Consider the following 20,133-nt stretch of genomic DNA (forward strand, 5'->3'; position numbering starts at 1 on the left):
GCATGAGAATCTCTTGAACCCCGGCAGCGGAGGTTGCACTGAGCCTAGATTGTGCCACTGTACTACAGACTAGGCTACAGAGCAACACATTGTCTCAATTAAAAAAAAAAAAAAAGCCACAGAAGTAGTTTGTGACCTTAAAGCATTTAACACCTAGTTTGTGACCTGCATAATTTAGATCACCTGCCTATATTTTGAAGCCATTATTATTTTACCAATAATTTTTAAAACTGTTTTTATTTTTCAAAGATTAAAGTCACATCAACTAAGAGACATTATAGTTTTTTTTAATATTTGATCTAAGTGCTTATTTTCCTTTAAGCCAATCAATTAGAGATGTATTTTATATAAATATCAAACACATAACAGACAGAAGAAGATCCACTAGTTGTGATTTTTTCATTTGCCAGTCTTCGAATTGGATTATTGACCTCACAATGGAGTCCTTCTTGAAACAGGGCTAGGAAAACATGCAGTTTCTGGAGCCAAATCAACAGGCATAGCTGAAAGACAAAAATAGATTTTGAGAGGGAGAAATCTGCTTCTAATTCCCAGTGTTCCATGAGGAAAACAGACAGGTTTTCTCCCAAAACAAGGTCACTGATGCCTCCTCTGTTTTTCCCAAGGAGTTCCCGGCCATCAGAAGTGACCTTAGGGCCCCTCATGTGTGCATTAAGAGTGGCAAGACAAAATAGAGAAAAGTAATTCAGTTGACTGAGAATAAAACAAAACCCTTCTTCCAGAAAAACAAAATCCATGAAGGGATAAAGACCATTTAAAATGCCTTTAGACATTTTAAATATACCTATACATTGGATATTCACTTTATTTTTATTATTATACTTTCAGTTTGGGGATACATACGCAGAATGTGCAGGTCTGTTATATAAGCATACATGTGCCATGGTGGTTTGCTGCACCCATCAACCCGTCATCTACATTAGGTATTTCTCCTAAAGGTATCGCTCCCCTCACTCCCCATCCCGTGACAGGGCCCAGTGTGTGATGTTCCCCTCCCAGGGTCCATGTGTTCTCATTGTTCAACTCCCACATATGAGTGAGAACATGTGGTGTTTGATTTTCTGTTCCTATGTTAGTTAGCTTAGAATGATGGTTTCCAGCTTCATCCATGTCCCTGAAAAGGATATGAAATCAATGTTTTTTATGGCTGGACAGTATTCCATGGTGTACATGTGCCACATTTTCTTTATCCAATTGATCATTGATGGGCATTTGGGTTGGTTCCAAGTCTTTGCTATTGTGAATAGTGCTGCAACAAACATGCATGTGCATGTGTCTTTGTAGTGGAATGATTTATAATCCTTTGGGTGTATACCCAGTAATGGGATTGCTGGGTCAAATAGTTTCTAGTTCTAGATCCTTGAGGAATCGCCACACTTTCTTCCACAATGGTTGAACTAATTTACACTCCCACCAACAGTGTAAAAGCATTCCTATTTCTCCACATCATCTCCAGCATCTGTTGTTTCCTGACTTTTTAATGATAGCTATTCCAACTGGCCTGAGATGGTATCTCATTGTAGTTTTGCTTTGCATTTCTCTAATGACCCGTGACAATGAGATTTTTTCATGTTTGTTGGCTTCATATATTTCTTCTTTTGAGAAGTATCAGTTCATATGTTTCACCCACTTTTTGATGAGTTTTTTTTTTTCTTGTAAATTTATTTACAAGAAACAAATAACATTGAATCTATAAATTACTTTGGGCAGTATGGCTGTTTTCGTGATATTGATTCTTCCTATACATGAGCATGAAATGTTTCTCAATTTGTTTGTGTCCTCTCTCTTATTTCCTTGAGCAGTGGTTTGTAGCTCTCCTTGAAGAGGTCCTTCACATCCCTTGTAAGTTGTATTCCTAGGTATTTTATTCTCTTTGTAGCAATTGTGAATGGGAGATCACTCATGATTTGATTCTCTTTCTGTTATTGGTGTATAGGAATGCTTGTGATTTTTGCACATTGATTTTGTATCCTGAGACTTTGCTGAAGTTGCTTATCTGCTTAAGGAGATTTTGGCCTGAGATGATGGGGTTTTCTAAATATACAATCATGTCATCTGCAAACAGAGACAATTTGACTTCCTCTCTTCCTATTTGAATGCACTTGATTTCGTTCTCTTGTTTGCCTTGGATAGAACTTCTAATACTATGTTGAATAGAAGTGGTGAGGGAGCACATCCCTGTCTTATGCCAGTTTTCAAAGTGAATGCTTCCAGCTTTTGCCCAATCAGTATGATATTGGCTGTGGGTTTGTCATAATTAGCTCTTATTATTTTGAGATATGTTTCATCAGTACCTAGTTTATTGAGAGTTATTAGCATGGAGGGCTGTTGAATTTTAATCAAAAGCCTTTTCTGCATCTATTGAGATAATCATATGGTTTTTTGATTGGTTCTGTTTATGTAATGGATTCTGTTTATTGATTCATGTATGTTAAACCAGCCTTGCATCACTAGGACAAAACCCACTTGATCATGGTGGATAAGCTTTTTGATGTGCTGCTGGATGTGGTTTGCCAGTATTTTATTGAGGATTTTCCCTCTGATGTTCATCAGGGATATTGGCCTGAAATTTTCTTTTTTTCTTGTGTCTATGTCAGGTTGTGGTATCAGGATGATGCTAGCCTCATAAAATGAGTTAGGGAAGAGTTCTTTTTCTATTGTTTGGAATAGTTTCAGAAGGAATGGTACCAGCTCATCTTTGCACCTATGGCAGAATTACACTGTGAATCCTTCTGGTCCTGGGCTTTTTTTTTTTTTTTTGGTTGATAGACTATTAATTACTGCCTCAATTTCAGAACTTGTTATTGGTCTATTACAGGATTCGACTTCTTCCTGGTTTAGTCTTGGGAGGGTGTATGTGTCCAGAAATTTATCCATTTCTTCTAGATTTTTCTAGTTTGGATATCCATTTTTAATTCAGCTGACCCTTAGCCATAGCACTCCTTTATGAAGTCCTTTTAAATCTCTTATTTTCCAGTCTTAGCCATGCCAAGTGGCCAATACTTCTGACTTTGAACTCATGGGGGGTGGGTAGATAATGCAGTGGTTTTTACCATTCCTATAAGCAGATTGCACAGAGAGAAGCCCAGAAGTCTGACTGGTAAGAACTTTTACCCTTTTGCTGAACTGTTAGGCTTCTGGGCTCCCTTTCCCCAAGCTATGGAGCCCCATTGAACCTGGAGTTTCATGAAGGGGGAACAGGCAAAGAAAAGTTGTCACTCCTCTTAGGAGATTGCCAAACTGTTTAAGGTTTGGGAAAATTAAACCTTGCCCAGTTCAGTGGATGCTTCCAATTGGAGTGTTCTATGGTACAGAGACCAGATTACTCATCCACAAAGAGAGAACAGAGTAGACAATAACTAACTAACTAAATAAATAAAAAAAAAATAAATAAACTTTCCATTTGGAAAGAGAGAAAAAAGGTGTCCTTTTGTTCCTTTCTCTTTCCAGCAAATTCCTGTGGTACATGAGGGAGAGAAAAATAAAAGTCATCTTCTTCTTTCTTCCAACCTCATATTCCCAAGTCCTGGCAACCTTTGCAAGTGCCACCCATGGATGCAAGTGTGACCTCTCATGCAGTGGGGAGGCTTAGTGGTTAGGAATAGTCACACTCACCTAACAACCATTGGTAACTTGTGGTAACTTGTGATAACTACTGCTGTTGGTAACTTGTGGGTTCCTAGACCTCCTCTATGGCATGGATGTGAGCATTACCTCCTTCCATGAAGTGGGGGAGGGGGACTATTGGCTGGAATTAGTCATGCTCACCTGTTCTGTGCCCCTAGACTTCCACTTTTGTCTGCCTCTGAGTCTTTCAGATCTAGTTTTCATTTCTAGGACTCTAACACAAAGTTTGGTTTCAGGAGGGTGTATGGACTCATTAAATTAAGTCCCAGGTGGCCCTCACCAAATTACAGCCAGAAACTGGCAGGGGGCAGCTTCTTTGTTGCTTCCCTTTCATAAGCAGGAGATGCTGTGGAACTAGGTCCTCCTTAAACAGGTAAGATAAAAGGGGGTCGCAGGAATTGGGGACCTGGCCTAGTAAGATGCACCCCAAAAATACAATTTAAGGGCAGGGGAGGGGAACATTCCTGGGGGCAAATGCTTCTTCCCCTATGCAAATGGTTCTTGCCTTATGCAAATGGGTTCCCTTCAACAGGGGAAAGAAGGCTCTCAATTGTTACATCCTCCTAGCTTTTAAGAATAGACAAACCCAACATTGTTCTGATGTACACTTCTGATGACTAAGGCAAATGCTCATTCTACCCAGTAATATTATCTCTGCGATTTGCACCAACACCCTTAACCATATATGCAAAGAAGAGGATAGCAGCCATGGTAATATTAGAAAGAAAGAAAGAAAGAAAGAAAGAAAGAAAGAAAGAAAGAAAGAGAGGAAGGAAGGAAGGAAGGAAGGAAGGAAGGAAGGAAGGAAGGAAGGAAGGAAGGAAAGACGGAAGGAAGGAAGGAAGGAAGGAAGGAAGGAAAAAGAAAGAAAGAGAAAGAAAGAAAGAAGGAAGAAAGAAAGAAAAAAAAAAGAAAAGGAAAGAAAGAAAGAAAGAGAGAGAAAGAGGGAGGGAGGGAGGGAGGGAAGAAGGAGGAAGGAAGGAAGGAAGGAAAGAAAGAAGAGAAAGAAAGAAAAGAAAGAAAGAAGAAAGAAAGAGAGGAAGGAAGGAAGAAGGAGGAAGGAAGGAAGGAAGGAAGGAAGGAAGGAAGGAAGGAAGGAAGGAAGGAAGGAAGGAAGACGGAAGGAAGGAAGGAGGAAGGAAGGAAGGAAAAAGAAAGAAAGAAGAAGGAAAGAAAGAAAGAAGGAAAGAAAGAAGAAAGAAAGAAGGAAGGAAGGAAGAAGGAAGGAAAAGAAAGAAAGAGAGAGAAAGAGGGAGGGAGGGAGGGAAGAAGGAAGGAAGGAAGGAAGGAAAGAAAGAAGAAGGAAAGAAAGAAGAAAGAAAGAAAGAAAGAAAGAAAGAAAGAAAGAAAGAAAGAAAGAAAGACTGGGGGTCCTAGTGCTGACACCCTAATGGGTGGTCAGGGACTGGAGTTAGTTGAGGGACCTTTGGATAACACTGAGGTGTAGCTTCAACTAGATTACCATCAGTTGTCCCAGGGCCTCCTTCCAATCCCACACAATGGCTAGACCTCTGTGAAGGGAAACAACAACAGTATTCCCAACACCCAAGGGTGGCAAGGGGTTGACACTGTCCTCCCCAGCAAGCCTGTCCTCCGTTTCTTAAGTCCAGCAGCTGTGGTAATCACTTTTAACTGGCCAACGGAGACCTAGTGTTTTTCTTTCATTTTGGCCATTATGGAGTTTAGGAACTCCATAAAAAGGACAGATCAGCAAGTCTGCTTTTACTCACCATTCTGCATATCCTGAACCAGCCACTCAACATGTCACAGGATTCTTAGAGTGTTGTTTTTCCAGATGGAAAGTTCTATGGCCAGTGGCACCTTTGCTTTAGTTGTGCTTGAGCCTGCTGGGCCTGTTTCACCCACTCAGCCTGGCAAGTTGTGCTTGGCTCATGCTGCTGGCCCAGATCCCACACCTACCAAGGACAAGCCAGGTGTGGAGCAGCTAGGGGTATGGGAATGAGTGCAGGGTATTGCCACTGTGCACAGCCAGGTGTGCCGGCTGTAACAGAGCAGGCAGCTCCAGGTGCCAGGACAGGTGCCGGCTCCACGTGAGTGCCGGCTCCACGTGAGGCTAAGGCTGTCTCAGGTGGTCCACAACCAGCTTTCACTACAGGCACTGGGAAATGTGGTGGTTCCTGGAAGCTTGGAGACATCAGGAGCCATAGCGCCCCAAAGAGAGTGTCACAGCCCTGGCTCGAGGAGCCCCTAGGTCTGGGATCCTTGAAGGGCTACTGCTCTTCTCTCTTTCTCCCTGCCTGCAATATGGCAAGCCAGAGACATGTTTCAGCTTTGTTTGTGTTACAGCTCTTTCAATCACACATTCAGCAGGTCTTAAGTTCTTGCCCAGCATCCAGGAAGAATAAGATATGTGGACAACTAGAGAGTAAGCAAGGTGGAAAGGAGCTGGACTCCATCTGGAGCTGGCAGCTTGGCCCCCAGGCTTCAGGTCTGGCTTGAAGGTGGGATTTTACCAAGGATCTGCTCCTTTCTGCCCAGGAACCTGTCTGCCTCCCACCATCAACATGCCGCCCATGGCACCCAGGCTTTTCTTGCCAAGGGGTGCCTGCAGACCCTGGCCGAGCTGCTGTCAGCCCCTTCTCCATCCTTCCTCCCTTGCTCATTCGTGCCCAAAGTCCAGAGGGGGCCGAGACAGCAGGGGTCTGGCATGTCTGTGCCACCCTGAGCATATGCACACTTGATCAGGTCATGATGGCACCCAGGCTTGGCTACAGCTTTGCTCCTCACTGGAGCAGGCTCCTGGAGCCGGGAGAGGCCACGGAGCAGGAGGGGGAACTTCTGAGCCTGTGGGAGCAGAGTACAATTCCTGGGCTCCCAATAATGCAGGGAAGCTTGGGTGCAGAGCCATAGCTGGGCAGCTGCAGCTGTAACTGGGAGCCTGGGGCTCCTGCCTCTCTGACTTGGTAGGGGGCAGGATGCCCATGGGCTCCATGGGCCATGCAGCCTTGGACACACCTCCCCTGCTGCAGCCTGCATCTTTGCGGCTGCGGCTACAGATGGGCAGCTGCTGCTATCACTTGTATCTCATTTTCTCTGAACAATTCTGGTTTTCTTTGTTAATATCACCATTTTTACCATCTCAATTATGGTCCCTTTTAGCTAACAAATCACATGGGAATTATGTAGTTTTCAAAAGTTTATGTGGACATTTCAGAAAAAACTTCAATCTCTTGTGTAATGAATGTGGTATCTAAAATAAATAGAAAATAAATAAATAGATAAATAGGTTGAAGAAAAGGTGCTTTCAGAATACAATTTTCTAAAAATATAGAAAACAATTGATATGCCAAGATAAGCAAAAAGCTAGAAAGAAGGAGTTAGAATAAAAGATAATTGAAGGCAGTACAATTCCTGATAAATAAGGACAGAAGTAAAACTAGGCATTTAATAGGTAACTATAGGTCTCAGGCCATTAAGATGAGGATTCTCCTACCTGATAATTTCACTGTTCTGTATGCTGTAGGAGATAATGTCAGTTGTTGGAAATAAATGGTCTAAGGATATAGCAAGGTACTTAAAATTAAGTAAGTTTTGTATAAAAAACTGAGGTAAGAGAAAATAGAGTTGACCAATAAAAACACAGATATTGAGGGTCCATTTGCAAGTGAATCCCACATATATTTGCAGTTGTGGCAGCCATACTTGCAACTGTGTAGATATGGAGATACTGAATAGATTGATCCAGGATTATAGATATGAAAAATCAAAAGATGAAAGAACTTGAGAAAGCTCACAAGACTAATTAATAAAATAGCACAGAAATTTTTGCTAATTAAAGAGGAATATAAAACTAGGAAGGAACTCACAAATCCAAAGAAAATACACTCATCGTAAGACTGACGGTCAGGTCAGGACCAGATCAGGGAGTGGTTGAAGCGGAAACAAAGGAAGTGCACAGAGCATGCAGGACAGGAAATGGTGGCCATGGGAGAGAATTAACTGTGTTAACATAAGCAATCACTACATAAAACAATGCCCAGTTGTGGTCATGGAACTTATTCTAATAACTAGGAGTTGAAAATGTATAGCCTTACAATTTTGTGATTACTTTAGAACTGTGTTTTCTTCAGAGAATAAAGAGGCATTTGATCTAAGAAGTTATGTGGGAAATAGTATTTGTAGAGACAGGAAAACTTGTACTGTTAACAGGCTGACGCTTTCTTGGTGAATATTTTCTGTAACCTGTAAAAGACAACATTGATGTCTGTACTGTTCCCTGTGATTTGAAAATTGGCCCAGGTATTACTCTAACCCAAGAATACCTATTCTTTCTGTTTTTCTTCTCCTTTGCTTAGAGTAATGAAATCTATTTTTTTTTTATTTCTGAAAAAGTTTCATTCATCTAAACTAGAACATAAAGCAACCTCAGAGTGAGACCAGGAAACCTGATCTTCCTTACATTTAGTCATTTGCCATCTGTTCTATCTCTCTCTCTCACACACACATATCACTTTTCTACCCATATATTAGTGTAATCCAAGCTATTACTCCATTGTAAAGATTCTCCATTTTCTGCATCACTTTCTGATTGCATATTTCTTTGAATTCTTTAAATGTTATTTTTGTCGCTCATTTTGCTTCTTAACACTATACTTCCCTATAGAACTATTAAACTTTTTTCATTTATGTGTCCCTTTTAATTAGTATGCTTTATTATTACTGTAGAAGAAGAATTCCTTTTTATTTGCACATCATTCATCAGAGAAGAAAATTGTTAATAAATATTTTTAAAATTGAATTGACTTATCAAGAGGAGTGAGTAGGTAATAGACAGATGTACAGGGAAGTAAATCTGCATATTTAGAGAGTAACTTGGACAATATCCTTTCATCATCTCCTGGGTTATTCATGAAGTACTGTAGATTATTTATCTGTATTGATGCTCAGCAAAAGTAATAGAGAGGAATTCATTATACTTTCAAGGCAGCACATTGTACTACAAGTGGTTACAGGTCACTAATTTTTCCATTATTCTTGTGAGCTCTTAATTGCACACACTATTAGTATTGTTTCTTTTCAGGCAATAGAAAAATGAGTCTTCATAAATGCTAAGGATATCAGTCCATAAATGTGCAAATTGTATATGCTGGTTAATGTAGTGTTGCTGATGTACCCCAACTGAGTTTATGACATACATATTCCTTATCCACTAACGAGACCGGAAGGAATCAGTGAGTATGTGATTCTGCACCCTGCTATTGCCATCTTAATGCACGAATAGGGTCACAGCTTGGGCTGAGGCATTTTTCCTCAAAACAAAAGGCTGGATTTCCAATAAAGGTTGAAAAATACTAGACTTACGTATTTTTATCTAAAAAAATTACTAACTTTTAAATTCTTGTAATTTTTCATTGGAAGGCTAAAAGTAATTTGGAAGAAGAATTAAAAACTGTTAATATATATTCATGAGCAGCTAGTTTATTCCTATTTAGCTGAGCCTCTTAAATATGTTTACTAGACATTGACTTAATTGTAAAATCCACCAGGAATGCTGTCAACATTAAACAGCCAGTGTTTCAAGAAAGATGTTTTTAGTCACATCGTAATTACCACCAATCCCACTAAATATATAGTCATATGCATTTTAATAACATTGTTATTTTCCTAAGAAATTAAAAACAGGAGAATATAAAGTCAGAGAGAATATTTTTACTTGATCCTAAAATATCAGTTCTCTACTATGAAGCCGATGCCTAAAATAGCTATTCTATGCACTTGATACTCAATAAATATATGCTGCCTTGGTGACTGACCATAGCTCTTGGAATAAATCTTAAGCATTTCTTGAAGCAGTTTGTCATAAAATACAGATAAATTATTGGAATGTCTGAAGGTTAAACTCATTTTCCAATAAAAGGGAAAAGAAGTGTATAAAAGCTCAGATAAGAAATGGTTTAAAGACATTTCTTTACTTTCCAAGAACTGTGGAGTTTCCACAAAAGAAATGGGAAAAGTATTTCAGGTGAAAACATGAAAATGCTCCTGTGGCTTCTATAAGAGGAATTTCTTTCTAAGAAAATGCTTCCTTATGTTTGGAGGAAGAAATTTGTCTGCCTTTAGTTACAAAATGAACCCGCTATCATTCCTCTTATAAGGCATTGAGCATCCTCAATTTTAAACCTAGACTACATGAAGAGTTTAAAAGTATTATTGTGATGGAAATAATTATGTGTGTGTTTTTATTTCTCAGCAACAGACTCATTGAATTCATGCCTAGTTTATTAATAAGAAACCATAACATCTTTATGAATATAAATTTACTTCATGAGTAGGGAAAATAGATGTTTTTATCTTAAAATAAATTATAGTACAACTTCACAGTAGCTAGTGAAATAATCTGAATGATAGAGCTATATGCCATTTTGTTGAGAGGATTTTAATTTCTAGAAAACTTGGGCTTAAGGCATCATTTGTAAATAAACCTAATGTGGATTTGCAAGTACTTATGAATGTTTCAGCCTTTTTATTTACTTTAAAACGGTAAACATATAATTAATTATTTCTAATTGCATAGGCGGCTATGGATAATATTAAGGAGTTAGGTGGTCAACATTTAGGAGATTTTGAACAAAATTAAATATCTAAAAGTAGACAGTTTTGGGAGGAATGTTCTAATTGTCATTTCAAACATTTTCTGTTGTTGGTGGTCAACTTGATTTCAATCAATTTACTCTAAAAATATCCAGAGCTCTGTGACTATAAATATTAACAGTGCTGGCATCTCATCCACTGCCAAGTCGGTTAGTAGAAACAATGTATTTTTGCCACCAATAAATATATTACATGGAGATATGAGAACAGACAAAAAGCTTTGAATCCACCTAGAAAAGAGTAGCAGGAAGGCTACATGATGAGTGTGTGTGAAAATGACAAAGTACCGGTGGAGACCAGGCTTGTGTGGTAAATTTAGTTTTGCCATTATTGCTGTTGTAATCTTGAAAAAATAATTATTTCCATTTTATTTCTTTTTTCTTTTTTTTTTTTTTTTTTTTTTTTTTTTTTTTTTTTTTTGCGATGGAGTTTTATTCTTGTTGCTCAGGCTGGAATGCAATGGCACGATCTCGGCTCACCTCAACCTCCGCCTCCCAGGTTCAAGCGGTTCTCCTGCTTCAGCCTCCCACATAGCTGAGATTACAGGTATGCACAATCATACCCAGCTAATTTTATATTTTTAGTAGAGATAGGTTTTCTCCATGTTGGTCTGTCTGGTCTCCAACTCCCGACCTCAGGTGATCTGCCCGCCTCAGTCTCCCAAAGTGCTGCAATTACAGGCATGAGCCACTGTACCTGGCCACAAATATTCAATTTTCTAACTATAGACAAGAGTACATTATAATTTAAAATATTGTCTTTAATGAAAGATTTTAAGTCTTGAGAAAGCTTTTAGCTTCTTTATTTCACTTTTAACTTTTTTAAATATATGTAAACATTTTACAGTTTTGTGAGCAATATATCTTCTTCACCCTCTAAACTTTCAGTTGTAGACATGATAAGATAAATGTTAAAAGGAGAATTGGTTCATTTTTTATTAAATTATTTTCAAAATCATTTTCAATTATTTTATAGGGAAACTAATGTTTAATAATCTCCCACTCTTATCTATGGGTATCTTAGTCAATTCATGCTGCTATAAAAAAAACTTGATACTGGGTAATTTCTAAACAATAGAAATTTATTATTTGCAGTTCTGCAGGCTGGGAAGTTCAAGATCAAGGTAAGAGCATTTGGTGTCTGGTGAGGTCCTTTCTTATGTGGCTGAAGGGGTAAAACAGTCAAAAGGGAATAAACACTGTGTCCTCATATGGCAGAGAAGCAGAAGAGAGAAAACCCACTCCCTCAAACCGTTTTATAAGGGGCTATAATTCTATCCATGAGGGCTCTGCCCTCATCACTTCATCACCCCCTAAAGGCCTCCCCTCTTAATACCATTACAGTGGAGATTGAGGCTCAACATACATTTGAGGGGACGCATTTAAACTATATCTACCCATAGTATTTCATCCTGTCCACAAAAAATTCATGTCCTTTTCACATGCAAAATATATTTATTCTATCCCATCAGCCCCAACAGTCTTAACTCATTCCAGCACCAACTAGAGAGTCTGAAGTCTAGAGTCTCAAATAAATCAGATATGGATGAGACACAAGTTAAAATTTATCCGGAAGAAAATTGCTCTCTAGCTGTGAACATGTAAGATAGAACAAATTATGTATTTCCAAAATACAATGGTGAAAAGGCAGAAAATAGACATTCATATTTCAAAAGAAAGTAGTAGGAAAGAAAAAAAGTGGTAACAGTTCCATAGTAAGCCCCAAACTCAATAAGGCAAACAATATTAAATATTAAGTGTTAAAAGTAATCTTTGACTCCTTGTTCTGACTTTGAAACATATTGTTGTGAAGGTTGAGCCCCCAAGGCCCTGGAAAGCCCCACCCTATGGCTTTCTGGGATGTGGTTCACACAAGAGCTATCAGCAATTGCTGTCAGGCACCTAAAGCTCTCTGAGGCTGGCATTGCATGCTAGTGGCTCTACATAGCTAAGGTCTCAAGAATGATTCTGCCCTCACATCCCCATTAAACATTGCCCAGTGAGGGCTCTCTCATGGCTCCAGCCTCACAGCTCTGTAGGGCATTGTCTTAGTATGGACCCTTTGCAGTGGTTCTGCCTTCACAGCTCCACTTGACATTTCCATAGCTCTTAGGGAATCTCTGCAGCAGCTCTGCCCCATAAAAGTCCTCTGCTTTGTTCTGGAGACTCTCTGAAACATTCTTTGAAATCTAGGTAGAAGTAACCGTGTTGCCACAGCTTGTGTACTGTGTGCATCTGCAGAGTTAACACCATATGGATGCCACCCCGGTTTCCACTTGTGCCCTATGGAGTGATGGCCCAAGCCCCACCTAGTGCAATTAAGGAAAGTTGTGTTAGAATGTATGGAGCAGAACCTTGAGGCAGTCCTGGGCAGAGAACCCTGGAGTTCCATGGGCATCCTTGGCCCCTTGCTTGAAATTGTTCTTCCTTCAAGGTTCTGGTACTTTGGGTCTGAGATAGGAATGACAGCCTCAGTGATCTTCAAAATGCCTTCAGAGTCATACTTTCATTATCCTGTTGGATAGAGTCTGGCTTCCTCCTATCTATACCATTGTCTTTATCAAACGTTTGCTTGGCCCCACCTTTGATATTCTCTACCAAATATACTTTATTATTCTTTACGCAACCAGGCTGAGAATTTCCAAATCGTAAAGTCTGCCTCCTTTTTGATAATAAATTCTACCTTTAATTCGTTTCTCTCTTTTTAAATTTTACTGTGAGTAACTAAGAGAAGCCATGCAGCACCTTCAGCAATTTTGCTTAGATATTTCTTCCACCAAATATACACTTCATTGATTGCTCTGAAAGTCTGCCTTCCACAACATAGGAGCAAACAGACACAATTCAGCCAAGTTCTTAACAACTTTGTAACAAGGATGACCTTGCCTCCTGTTTCCAGTAAGATATTTCTTATTTCCAGCTATTTCCAGTCCATTCCAGAATGGCCTTATTTCCATGTAAGGCCTCACTAGTCTGCTGATCATGGCTACTTAGATCATCTCTAAGAAGACCAAGAATCTCTCTATAGTTTTCTCTTCTGAGCCTTGACCAGAATTGCTTTTAACATTCCATTCCTGGAAATCTAGGCAATGTGCAGCATGTACTTCACAACTGTTCCAGCCTTGCCGTTACCCAGTTCCAAAGTTGCTTCCACATTTTCAAGAATTTGTTATTGTAACACTCCACTCATAGTACCAATTACTCACTTAATCCTTGTGGTGCTATAAAAAAAAAAAATGCCAGACAGTGATGACTTACAAGCAATTAAAATTTATTTCTCACCATTCTGGAGGCTGGAAAGTCCAAAATCAAGGTGCCACCATTATGTTTCCCATGAGGGCCTTCCTACTGTATCCTTTACGTGGCAGAAGGGGTAAAAAGGGCAAAAGAAAAATATACTGTCTTCACATGACGAAAAAGCCAGAAGAGAGAACACATATCCTCAAGTCCTTTTATAACAGCCCTAATTCTAGGCATGAAGACCTCCTCTTCATGACTTAATTACCTCCTAAAAGTCTCACTTCCTAATATTATTATATTGGCAATTAAGTTTCAATACATAAATTTAAGAGGAGCACATTCAGATCCTGGCAACAGTTTGTTTACCAGCATAGGTCTCAGGATCAATTATAGTTGTGAATTATAGTTGTGGTGTTTTGACAAAGTCTATGAATAATCTAGAAAATGAAACTGAGAAATTTTAGGTTGGTAAGTAAGATAAACTAATGGGAAAATAAGTTTTAAGTCTTATTTTCCTGAGAGGTGATGAGTGCAGTGGCGTGATCTCGGCTCACTGCAACCTCCACCTCCCGGGTTCAAGAGATTCTTCTGTCTCAGCCTCTCAGTTAAGTGTTCTTTCTTTTGTAATCGGAAAATTAAATTTGTATATATTTATGGTGTACAGAATAATATTTTGATATATGTATACATTGTAAACTGGCTAAATCAAGTTAATTAACATATGTATTACCTCACATACATACGGTTGTTTTTTGTTGTGAGAATGCTTGAAATCTACTTTGTAAGCAATGTTTAAGTATACAATACATTGCTGTTAGCTGTGAGTTACTATGTTGTACAAATCTCTTGAACTTATTTCTCCAGTCAAACTGATATTTTGTATACTTTGACCAACATCTTCCCAATACCTTCACCCCAGCCCCCAGACTCATGTAATTACTGTTTTACTGTTGACTTCTATGAGTTTGACCTTTTTAGATTCCACATACAACTCAAATCATTAGGTATTTGCCTTTCTGTGCCTAGATTATTTCACTTAACAATGTGCTCCAAGTTCATCCATGTTGTCACAAGATTTCCTTCTTTTTTAAAGGCTGAATAGTATTCAATTTTGTATATATAATACATTTTTAAACTCATTCATCCATTGATGAACACTTGGACCACAATATGACAGGCGAAAATAAAAAAAAAAATAGATAAATTAAATCAAACCAAAAATCTTTTGCACCACAAAGGAACCAGTCAGTCAACAGAGTAAAGGAACAACCTACAGGATGGCAAAAAAATATTTGCTAACCATACATCTGAAAAGGGGTTAATATCCTAACTATATAAGGAACTCAAACAACTCAATAGCAAGAGAATAAATTACCTGTTTTTAAAATGGGCAAAGGACCTGAGCAGGCTTTTCTGAAAAGAATACATGCAAATGACCAATACGTATATGAAAACATGCTTGACATCATTAATTATCACATAAATGCAAATCAAACCCTCAATGAGTTAGCACCTACAGCCATTCTCTGGGAATTTAGAATTATTACTAAAATATTTCAGTTTCAACATGTGTTTACCTTTTGAAAGAATCTGTAAATGCCTGGAAATGTCATCATATAATTTTAAAAACAGAGAAAGTCAGTCCACGGCATGAGAGAAGAATGAAGCACATTGTGAGAGAGAAGCAGAAATAAATAATGGTAAGTTTTCTCTCCTTTGGTTTCATGTACTCTCCCTGTATTCCCATCAAAAACATTATTTTCTTGTATTTAAGATAGTTTCAATGGGTTTCTCTGACTTGCAAACTATTATCCTTAATAAATGAAGCTTTGGGTTAAAATTAACAATAGTGACCTTGGACATTCTTCCTTTTGGAACTAGAGTTACATGGAGGATCCTCAGCACTAGAGGAAACAGGGTATTCCAATGTATTTGCCCCATTCATTTAGGACAGTGAACTAAAGCAGACAACACTAGAACCTTAACAAATGTTGCAACTGGTAAATCCTATGGAGAGCAAAACAAACAATCAGTTTTATTTATGGTCTCAAAATAGGACACTTCTTTGGACCAGATGTCCTCCCTCAATGAATATTGTGGACATGTGTCCTTCCTGGCAAAGTTTGAACATACAGAGTCTACAATTTCAATTTTTTTAACACAGGAAGCAAAGGGAATTAATTTATTCTTAAAGCATCTTTCAAATCATTAAGCCACTGACTTAAACATCCCAAGCCAGTGATTAAAAGAACACCTACTGTGACTTCTCCCAACTCTTGTTTTAAGAATTATTTTTAGTAGTCCATGTCACAATGGGTTATTATAACAGGATCAGTGAGACAATTGAGTATACTAACTACTAATAGATACTAGTGTAGAGATAAGAGTGCTGTGACACTGATATTTTGCTTGTACATTTTACTACACGTGTAATTCATAAACACCTCACACTCTTTTCTTATCTCTAACAGTAGAATCTTAAGAAATTTTTTATTAAGTAACCACAAATGGAACAGAAATGCAATATATAACTTCTGAGTGAGTAAAGGGAAATAAAATAGTTCAATCTATTAATCTAAGATAAGGCTAAAATAAAATGAGCAAAGCAAAGTAAAACTCGAAATAAGATATTACAAATAATTGCGTGTGAGAGAGTGTGGGATTGGGTAAAAATTTAGTAATTACAGTAAACGTGAATGAAATAAATCCACTTAGTCATACATGCTAACACTTACTGAGCAGTTTCTACAAACTAGTCACTATTCTAAAGACTTTACATGTAGTAAATACTTTTCTTCTCCTAGCAAACCCGTCATATAAGTACTATACTGATTCTTATTTAATACAAGAGGAAACTACAGCCTAGATAATTTAAATAAATTTGCTGAAGCTCACACAACTGAATCCAGGGAATACTTTGTCAATCACCATTCTGTTTCCTTATTTAAAAAGATAGGCCATCACATGTTAGATAAAAACAACAACAATTTACAGCAAGGTGCTCTTTAGAAGAGACATGTAAAGCAAAATGACTTAGGCTATGTCAACATAAAGAATGGAAAAAGCACACCTAGTCACACACATAAATCTACTAGTTCTGATTTAAAACTGGACTGGTAGCTTTCAGTACCAAATTGAATAAAACCAAAATTTAACCCCTGCATGTCTTGCCTCTTCCCACTCACAGGTTTATCCCACTCTCCCCATTGTTTACATTAGTCGAGCCAGTGGCAGGATCTCTGTGCACTGCAACCTCTACCTCCTGGGCTCAAGTAATCCTCCCATCTTGGTCCCCTAAGTAGCTAAGGCTACAGGTGCATGGTGCATGTCATGACACTTGGCTAATTTTTTTTTTTTTTTTTTTAATAGATGAGGTCTCACTATGTTGTCCAAGCTGTCTCAAGCTCCTGGGCTCATGTGATCCACCTGCCCTGGTCTCCCAAAGTGCTGGGATTATAGCCTTGCTTCTAATACTTGAACATTGCTTGTAGGGTTCCCTCTCTAGACCTTTCCAGTTACTTCCTGGAACACTGTGACATGATTGATTTGATCAATTGGGCACCCTCGGGACTCTGTTCTAAAGTCACCTCCTCTAAGAGCCTTGCCATTACACACTCATTTTATCTAGCTTTATTTTTTTCTTATATACAATATCAACCCCAATATTACAAAATAATCAGTTTAATTTTTCCATTTTCTGTCTACTTCAGTAAAATGTAAATTTTATGGAAGTATTCCCTTTTTGATTTTGGTAATTCCACTTTTGCATGATTATAGAAGTAAGAAGTAATGTTTAATAGCAAAAAAGTCCACGGAAAGGTTACTAAAATCACTACTAGAAATATCTAAAATAATGGTAATAAGTAAAACTAGCAAGTCTACAATGATAGTGAGACATTTTCCCACAACTGTCTCAGAGACTGATAAAGCAGTTAATTAATTATTAAAGTAATAAAAGAATGGAACAAAAAATAAATAAAATGAGATTATTAGGTAATGTTTTAAAATAGTAGAAATACAAAAGTTGAACAGAAAAAAGTAAAATTTTGTTTTATTTATATGAATAAATAAAACTTATTGAACGTAAGATGAAGATGAAATGTATGATGAAGATGAATTATATTTATATATATATATATATTTTTTACATGGAGTCTCCCTCTGTCACCCAGGCTGGAGTGCAGTGGCGTGATTTTGGCTCACCGCAAACTCTGCCTCCCGGGTTCAAGCGATTCTCCTGCCTCAGCCTCCTGAGTAGCTGGGATTACAGGTGTCCACCACCACAACTGGCTAATTTTTGTATTTTTAGTAGAGACAGGGTTTCACCATGCTGGACAGGCTGATCTCGACTTCCTGACCTTGTGATCCACCTGCCTCGACCTCCCAAAGTGCTGGAATTACAGGTGTCAGTCACTGCACCCAGCCATATATTTAGCTTTTAATCCATAATTGTGACTGCATCCACAGCACAGTCAAAAAATCTTACCTTTTTCAAAAGATACCTATCTTTTTGAGTGTCCAAAAGATAGGTAGGTATGTAGGTAGGGAAGGAGATGATAGATGATAGATAGATACAGATAGATAGATAGATAGATAGATAGATAGATAGATAGATAGAATAGATAGATCTTGTTCATAAGAAGTAAAGGATATCTATTTTCTTCATGTCCAATAAATCATAAAGGCTTTTCAAACAAAATTCTCAAATTGAATCATTTTATGTACATTTTACTCCCTGATTATAACTCAATAAAATTATTAACCAGCAATAAAATAATATTCAAGTTCTATTTAAGACAAACATTCACATGTCTTATAAGCCAAAAACTGTACCTCACTATTCTTTATGGGAGGAGTTCTTCACTGCTGTTTAATTGGACTTCTAGTTTTATTTCTGTTATATGTGGTATAAAGCTTCAGTGAAGTTCAAACGTTATAATTAACAAAAATTGATTAGGGTTCCATTTCAATATATTTATACTGTGTATTTTATGTATACTCTGGACACAGTCACAATTATAGATTAAAAGCTCCATATATACAAATATAAGTCTCAGTGACACCATAAGAAAAGGTCTGATATCTTTTGGAGGAAAAATGATAGCAGGAGGGGTCCAATTGCAGCATAGCACTTTGAAGTAGTGTAGTTCTTGTAAAATCTCTTAAGTATGTTTATTTTCACACTCCTCAGGAAATTGTATGGCATAGAAAGAGGTGCCTACAGAACAAGAATGACACCTATATTTAATAGGAACTCCTCTACTAGGGCTGTTACCTTAACACAAGAAGATAGATGAGGCACTAGGGTCTAACTTTATTATTTTGTAAACAATATATTCAGCTAGTAAAATAGAATTGAGGAATAAAAAGCAACTCTCAGGTTGCAACTATTTCTCATTTTAGATCCCTTCCCATCCTGTTAATTGATCATCAAAATAGAAGACTTTCATTTTTTCCTAACTCTCTTTTAAAGCATAAAATGCTGGCATGTATAATGACTTTTGATCAATAATTTAAAAAATCTCTAAGCAATACAGTTAATTTCAGAATTGAATCTTATTCCAAAATTAATACCTGATGTAGATGATTACTATGAAAACAACTTGTTTTCCTTATAGAAGGAGCCTAGCAACCATTGTTTCAGTTTTCAGCAGAGGAAAAAAAAATACTATTAAGGAATGATTTATGATCCTTATTCAGTTACTACCTCTTTTGTGAAAGGAGTTTCCCCACTTATTTGCAGTCAATGAATATTTAGGACTCCCATGGAAATGCACATGCAAACATATTCCAATTTGCCTGTGTTTTCAGAGTCTGTGATGTAGCTGCTGATTTGTGAATCCGTAGATTAGAGCCCTGGTTAGAAGATGAAATTCTCATGTCAACAAGATGTAATTTTGTGTCTTAATAATTGCCTCAAAAATAGTAAATAAATAATTGCTACTTCTTTTGCCACTTATTTTTAATAGGGTTTCCCCAAGAGAGCAGTGAGAAATAAAAAGCAACTCTTAACATCACAACTATTTCTCATTTTAGATCTCCTCTTGTCCTGTTAATTGATAAAATTAATTATTAAAATAATTAATTAATTAAAATAACATTCTTATGTTAAAATACATCATATTTAACATAGAGTTATTTTGTGAGCCTGTATGTTGGAGGGGCAGGGACAGGGTGAGTAGTTGGTTATCAAATTATAGAAGTCAAATTACATTTTACAACAAGGGGACAGAGAGAAGGGAACTCTAGAAATGATGATAGTAAGAACAATTAGAGCAATTAGAAAGCTTTAATTCAAGGACTGAATTTCATCATCCTATTTCATCCTTTAACTGCAGTGCCTATAGCTCATGGGAAAACAAATTTAGCTAATGTTTCTTGTGAAGATTCAAAGATACTGAATAAGGAAATCTCAGTTTGGAAAAACAATCACTGGTTTATTGATATCCTTTTTTCTTTGAGACATACATGAAGAATTGGTGAGTTTATTTCTGTGTGTGTGTGTGTGTGTGTGTGTGCGTGAGTGCTTAGGATTTTCTAGAGTATAAAATTGTATCATTAATTTGCCTGTTTTTAGTAATGGATCATATTGCTCACGAAAGTTTCTTTAGAAAATGAAGTAATTGTTGATTAT

At 37.5% G+C, this 20,133-nt stretch overlaps 1 long non-coding RNA gene across 1 annotated transcript; it reads right to left on the reverse strand.

Annotated features, from left to right (window-relative positions):
* Positions 1-271: 271 nt before the first annotated feature.
* Positions 272-5,443, reverse strand: LOC117075548. The gene is made up of 2 exons (XR_004434048.1): positions 5,379-5,443; positions 272-503 (listed from the first exon to the last, which is right to left on the reverse strand). It is a non-coding gene; the product is annotated as an uncharacterized LOC117075548 (long non-coding RNA).
* Positions 5,444-20,133: the final 14,690 nt, after the last annotated feature.

The sequence above is a fragment of the Trachypithecus francoisi genome, unplaced genomic scaffold (assembly GCF_009764315.1).
Source record: "Trachypithecus francoisi isolate TF-2019V2 unplaced genomic scaffold, Tfra_2.0 Lachesis_group5, whole genome shotgun sequence".
Lineage (NCBI taxonomy): Eukaryota > Metazoa > Chordata > Mammalia > Primates > Cercopithecidae > Trachypithecus > Trachypithecus francoisi.